The sequence below is a fragment of the Equus przewalskii genome, chromosome 2 (assembly GCF_037783145.1).
Source record: "Equus przewalskii isolate Varuska chromosome 2, EquPr2, whole genome shotgun sequence".
Taxonomy (NCBI): Eukaryota; Metazoa; Chordata; class Mammalia; order Perissodactyla; family Equidae; genus Equus; species Equus przewalskii.
In genome coordinates, this window is record NC_091832.1 from 88802869 (window position 1) to 88810325 (window position 7457).

Sequence of the window (7457 nt, forward strand, 5' to 3'; positions counted from 1 at the left end):
GCCCAAATAAAAAAGGTTGGCGTGGTAACTTGTTGCTGTAAAGAAGAATGAAAATACACCTGTTTATTGATATGGAGTGATTAACAGACATATAATCAAGTGAAAAAATCAAAGTGCAAGAGAATGTGTAGAGTATGATGTCTGTTGTGTAAGAGAGAAGAGAAAATACAAAATTATTTGTGATGCTGCTTAATTTTTCAAGAAGATACACAAGAGGAACCAAACCTAATGAAATTGATTTTCTACAAGGAGTGGGCGAAAGTGGAGTTAAGGAGTAGGAAACAGGATCAGATTTCTCTGAAAATATGTTTTTAAATATTTATTTTTATTTTTTTTATTAAGGTTATGAAAGTTAACATCCTTGTGAAATTACAGTTGTACATCATTATTAGTCATGTTGTAGGTACACCACTTCACCCCTAGTGCCCTTCCCCCACCCCCCTTTCCCCTGGCATCCACTGATCAGTTCTCTTTGTCCATATGTTAACTACCACCTATGAGTGGAGTCATACAGAGTTCGTCTTTCTCTGTCTGGCTTATTTCACTCAACATAATACCCTCAAGGTCTATCCATGTTGCTGTGAATGGGATGACTTTGTCCTTTTTTATGGCTGAGTAGTATTCCACTGTGTATATATACCACATCTTCTTTATCCAATCATCAGTTGCTGGGCACTTAGGTTGGTTCCATGACTTGGCTATTGTGAATAATGCTGTGATGAACATAGGGGTGCATGGGACTTTTGGAATTGCTGATTTCAGGTTCTTAGGATAGATACCCAGTAGTGGGATGGCTGGGTCATAAGGTATTTCTATTGTTAACTTTTTGAGGAATCTCCATACTGTTTTCCATAGTGGCTGCACCAGTTTGCATTCCCACCAACAGTGTATGAGTGTTCCCTTTTCTCCACAGCCTCTCCAACATTTGTCACTCTTGGTTTTGGATATTTTTGCCATTCTCACAGGTGTAAGGTGATATCTTAGTGTAGTTTTGATTTGCATTTCCCTGATGATTAGTGATGATGAGCATCTTTTCATGTCTCTGTTGGCCATCCGTATATCTTCTTTGGAGAAATGTCTATTCATGTCCCCTGCCCATTTTGTAATTGGGTTGTTTGATTTTTTATTGTTGAGTTGTGTGAGTTCTTTGTATATTATGGAGATTAACCCTTTGTCGGATAAATAACTTGTGAATATTTTTTCCCAATTTGTGGGCTGTTTTTTTGTTTCAATCCTATTTTCCCTTGCCTTGAAGAAGCTCTTTAGTCTGATGTAGTCCCATTTGTTTATTCTTTCTATTGTTTCCCTCATGTGAGGGGTTATGGTGTCCGAAAAGATTCTTTTGAAGCTGATGTCAAAGAGTGTACTGCCGATATTCTCTTCTAGAAGACTTATTGTTTCAGGCCTAATCTTTAGGTCTTTGATCCATTTTGAGTTTATTTTAGTAAGTGGTGGAAAAGAATGGTTGATTTTCATTCTTTTACATGTGGCTGTCCAGTTTTCCCAGCACCATTTGTTGAAGAGACTTTCTTTCCTCCATTGTAGGCCCTCAGCTCCTTTGTCAAAGATTAGCTGTCCATAGATGTGCGGTTTTATTTCTGGGCTTTCAATTCTGTTCCATTGATCTGTGCATCTGTTTTGGTACCAGTACCATGCTGTTTTGATTACTGTAGCTTTGTAGTATGTTTTGAAGTCAGGGATTGTGATACCTCCAGCTTTGTTCTTCTTTCTCAGGATTGCTTTAGCAATTCGGGGTCTTTTGCTGCCCCATATGAATTTTAGGATTCTTTGTTCAATTTCTGTAAAGAATGACATTGGAATTCTGATTGGGATGGCGTTGAATCTGTAGATTGCTTTAGATAGTATGGACATTTTAACTATGTTTATTCTTCCAATCCATGTGCGTGGAATGTGTTTCCATCTCTTTATGTCGTCATCGATTTCTTTCAAGAAGGTCTTGTAGTTTTCGCTGTATAGATCTTTCACTTCCTTGGTTAAATTTACCCCAAGGTATTTTATTCTCTTTGTTGCGATAGTGAATGGGATTGAGTTCTTGAGATCTTTTTCTGTTAGTTCATTGTTAGAGTATAGAAATGCTACTGATTTATGTATGTTGATTTTATACCCTGCAACTTTGCTGTTGTTTTTGACTTGGAGGATATTAATATTTTAGATATTTAAAAATATAATTAAAGTAAATAGATGCAGGAAAACTCCTAAAATTCATATTCAAATTGGCAAACGGAAGCCAATAAGGCTAACTATAGATCAAAAACATAACCACACACACACACACACACACACGCACACACACACACACAACACATACACACACAGAATCAATCCAAGTAATTTTTAACATTAAACTTTTAATTTTGAGATATTTGTAGATACACATGCAATTGTAAGGAATAATACAGAGAGATTCCAAATACCATTTACCCAGTTTCTTGCCGTGGTAACATCATGCAAAAGTATACAATATCGCAGTCAGAATATTGACGTTGATAGAATCCACTGATCTCTTCCTGATCTCTCCAGTTCCACTTGCATGTGTGTGTGTCTGTTTAATTCTAGGCAATTTTACCACATGTGTAGGTTCATTTACCCACTACCACAGTCACATAAAGAACAGCTCCGTCACTCTAAGGATCAAGGACCTCTGGTCTTGTCCTTATAAGGACACCCACTCCTCCTCTCACTCTGCCATCCCTAACCCCTGCCGACATTAATCTCTTCTGCATTACTATAATTTTGTCATTTCAAAAACACTATATGAATAGAATCATACAGTATGTAATCTTCTGGGATTGGCTTTTCATTCAGCTTAATGCCCTGGGGATTTGTCCAAATTGTAGCATGTAATCATTCATTCTTTTTTATTACTAAGTCATATGGATGTACCACAGTTTGTTTAGCCACTTTTCTGTTGAAGGACATCTGAGTTGTTTCAGTTTTGGGCTATTATGAATAAAGTTGTTGTAAATATTTCCATATAGGTTTTGGTGTGAGTATAAACTGTCACTTTGTTGCAATAAATGCCTAAGAGTGCAATTGCTGGGTCATATGATAATTGCATGTGTTTTAGTTTTATAAGAAACTGCCAAACTTTTTCCAGAGTGGCTGTATCACTTTACATTGTCACCAGCAATGTACGAATGGTCCAGTTTCTCTATATCCTTATTAGCATTTGGTGTTGTCAGTATATTTTATTTTAGCCATTCTAAGATGTGTAGTGATATCTAATTGTGGTTTACTTTGCATTTCTCCAGTGGCTAATTAAGTTCTATGTGCATCTTTCCATGTGCTTATTTGCCATCTGTGTGTCCTCTTCAGTGGAATGTCTGGTCCTGTCTTTTGCCCATTTTCTGATTGGATTGTTAACACTTTACTGTGAAAGTGTGCTCTGATTGTACGCTTTCAAGGGGCCTATATCATAAGAACAAAAAGAACTATAGGCACATCTTTAATCTCACTTAGTAGGTTTGTTGTGATGATGGTACTGTAGTAGATCCAAAACTATTTTGTGTGTATTATAAACTGAGCAAATGAATAAAGACGTTCATGCTGTTAGGAATCAGAGTTCTCACTGTAGAAGAAGAGTGATGAAATTATGGATTAGAGGCTAGAAAGGAAGAACCCTGTGGTATTACTTTGGAATCAGATATTTCAGTGATGGATATATTCATCCAGAAGAAGTGATTTTATTAGAAGAAGCCCTATTCAAAATGTATCTCTAAACTTTACCTACGTGTCTCCCTGAGTGGGGAGAACGATTGGATAAAAGGAGAAAAGTATTACTTGTTAGTACTTTACTCTGAATATATTCTATAAGTTTTTTACCAATACTTAGTTAATAAACTCTAAGTCAGTGACTCTTAACAGGTGATAATAAACTCTCTTAATTTTTTATCAATATGTAAAAATTTTTGTTAACTGTTACTATTAAGATTATATACCAGATGGATAATTGAACTGAGTGGGTTATTTGACACCACGCAGAGTGGGTTAAAAATTATTGTATAATTAAGAAGTAAGAGGCATATTTTTTTTTAAATTTTTTTCCTTTTTCTCCCCAAAGCCCCCCAGTACATAGTTGTATATTCTTAGTTGTGGGTCCTTCCAGTTGTGGCATGTGGGACGCCGCCTCAGTGTGGTTCGATGAGTGGTGTCATGTTCGTACCCAGGATTCGAACCTATGAAACACTGGGCCACCTGCATCCAAGTGCACGAACTTAACCACTCAGCCACAGGGCTGGCCCAGTAAGAGGCATATTTTAAGGCCAAATAATGCCCAATAAATATCGTGAGTCTACTGTGATGTGTGATAATTTTGTCTCTTGAGTATCTAAGAAAGAGTGGTCAGGGCGAAAAATAGTCCTGCTCGAAAGACAACTGAAGAGTAAGATAACTGAAGATGCTTAAAAATTCCATGTAACATTATATGATGATTATAATTAGAAAGGAACTATTGTGAGGGTAATACACATATAAAATGTCTTTAGTTAGGAGGTTTATTGCTATTTATGCTTGGATATAATCAGCATATAGTAGAAATACAATAGAATGGAATGCATTGCGTTAGTGGATTTCAGAGACCATGTCTTGGTCAATAAAGTATATGAAGATACAGAAGACAAGGCGAAGAACTCTGGAGTGTTTACATTCTTGTGATCACAAAAATCAGGTGAGTCAAAAAAACATTTGAGATTCTTCCAAGTGGAGCAAAGTAAATGGCCTAAAACTAAACTGTGCTAACATCACTGCTGCTCAACCTGGGAATGAGACGTCTCCATCTCCACCTATTCATCCCCCTGTAATGAAAAAGGCCACAGACAAGTAAAGAAAAACGTGGTTAAAGGCAGAGCAATGTACGGTCTTCAGAGAGATTGAAGGAGAAGAGATTGCTGGGGAGTTTGGGAGAGTTTTAAATGGAGGACACAGAATGAGATATTTGGGGGGAGAGTTCAAGCAGTAAATCAAAGAGACTTACTGAGTCTGCCAGGAGTGTCCTGGGTATGGTGTCTATCATTTCTCTTGCTGGTGTGGTTGGCCAGAGTGTTTGCCTGCTTGTTACCATAGAAGGAAATCCTGGGGAGTAGAAATGCCAGTTATAGGAATGATTATGTTAAGGTTGAGATGTTAGAATTTGAGTCTTTTAATCTTTTCCAAGCACTGAACTGCCAAAATTTCTGATTGTAAAGAGTGCTACACACGAAAAAATTTTGAGAACCATTGCTGAATGGGCTTCCAAGATTTGTGACAACTTTCTTCAGAAGTGCCATTTGAGTATCGGTCATTTGGATGGTAACTCAGCATGGGGAATTTGGGGAGTTCAGCTATGGTGTGATGGAGACAGAGCAGGTGAAGTTCTAAGGAGGAAGAGGACAGACACTGTGCAGGGGCCAGAGTCCTGGTTTTCCAATCCAAAGGAGATTGAGCTAAGAAGCAATGCCGAGGACAAATGAGTAGCACTCCTTGCCCACAGAGGTCTCTTAATTTGCGACCCTGAACGAGAGAAGAATGTATCCTGGTATCAAGCTTGGAGAAGTGGGTAACTGAGATAGGTGATAAGTGAGGAATATGACAAAGTGACTGAGTTAGAGTTTGGGCCCAGCAGTATTTCCAGAGCTGATAGACAGATGTAGTCATTTTATGATAGGTTTCTGTAGCTGTTTGTGGTGGTGTGTCCCTTGTGGTAGAAATACCAATAAGGAGGAGAGGTCACTTTAAAACATGGTGTGCTACAGCAGCGTCCAGGGTTGGAAGAGGTCTGAAGTCTGGCTCTTTGAGTAACTTAAAAGCAAATGCAAGGAAGGGTTTTTGGAAAAGAAAACAAAAAGAAGGCTACAAGGTAGAAGGAAGCACAGAAATGAATGGAGGATTGGGGGTTAGAAAGGAAGACGCTTAAATAATCTTAGCTAAATGTTGTGCTGGGGCAGGAAAAACATCCGAGCAGGATCTTTTATGATTTGTATAGCTGTGAATAACTTAATAAGAGTTTGGCCACACTTACTCTGATTATTTGGGCAAAAATATGTTTTGCGTCAATTACCTGAATAACTGAGGAAATGTCTAACGATCCCAATTAGCTATTTAAGAGACCTCAGTTCCCCAGATAATATAATTCTCCATTGTACTTTGCATCAGGGAGCTAAGGAGGGGTCTTCAGTAGAAAGATTTTCCTATTTTCCCATTTCTAGTCCTTAAATCTGTTGGTGAAACAGGTCTAGCCTATGTAATTTCTGATAACTGGAAAAAAACATTGCAGTATACATCCTAATTCATTATTTGTTAAAGAAGTAGCTTTTGTTTTCTTTTAAAACATTTTGGAATACATCCAAGATCTCTTTCCTTTCCTTTTACAACCTACAGAATATTAACCAATTTTTCTAATTTGTATAAATTTGAACCCTATTTTGCATTAGGTAAGAGAATGCTTCTCTTCCTGCTTTTTCTAAGAACACAAAGTTTGTGGGAATATATAATGATGAAATACAATGACTATCAGTCTCAAATATCATTACAATGTCAAACAATTGGTAATTGTAAAATCTGGCTATCAGTCCTGTGTTCCACAAACCTGAGTCACTTTTCCTTTTTTTTTTTTTTTTGGAGCTGGGCTAACAACTGTTGCCAATCTTCCTTTTTTTTTTTCTTTTTTTAAGGATTGGCACCTGGGCTAACAACTGTTGCCAATCTTTTTTTTTTTCTGCTTTATCTCCCCAAACCCCCCTGTACACAGTTGTATATCTTAGTTGCAGGTCCTTCTAGTTGTGGGATGTGGGATGCCACCTCAATGTTGCCTGACGAGCAGTGCCATGTCCGCGCCCAGGATCTGAACCCTGGGCTGCCGCAGTGGAGCATGCAAACTTAACCACTCAGCCACAGAGCTGGCCCTGAGTCACTTTTCTATCAATATTTTGATTTCAGAGATGGTAGCATTTCTATCTCCTTTACAGGCTGCCGTTAAAGTTAATAAATAATGCCAATAAAATCTCTGACAATAAAATCTCTGACAAAACTTAGAAATTAGCGTTGTATAGAAATAAAGATATTATTTATTATCAAATTGATTGATTATCTTCATACTTTAGTTATGAGGTGATAGTAACATAATGTATAATATGATATTTTAAAATTTAAAATACATCCCTTTGACATACTCTTCAATCACAGTCTGTGATTTTTTTTTAATCAATTTCTTATTTTCTGGAAGTAGAAGATACTACACACTTATTTTGTATATTTCCTGTACCAGCCCTGGACTCAGCCATTCCTCTAGGGAGCTCTGATACCTTTTACTGGGGAAGAGTATCAGAAGCCAAGATCTGGCACTAGATGTGCTCATTGGTACTGAAGTGATGTTGCTTCTAGGCCCTCTCAACTGACAAAGCAAGGAAATATATGGGTGTATACTAACCTGTGTATATATACATATCTATAAATATCTGCAA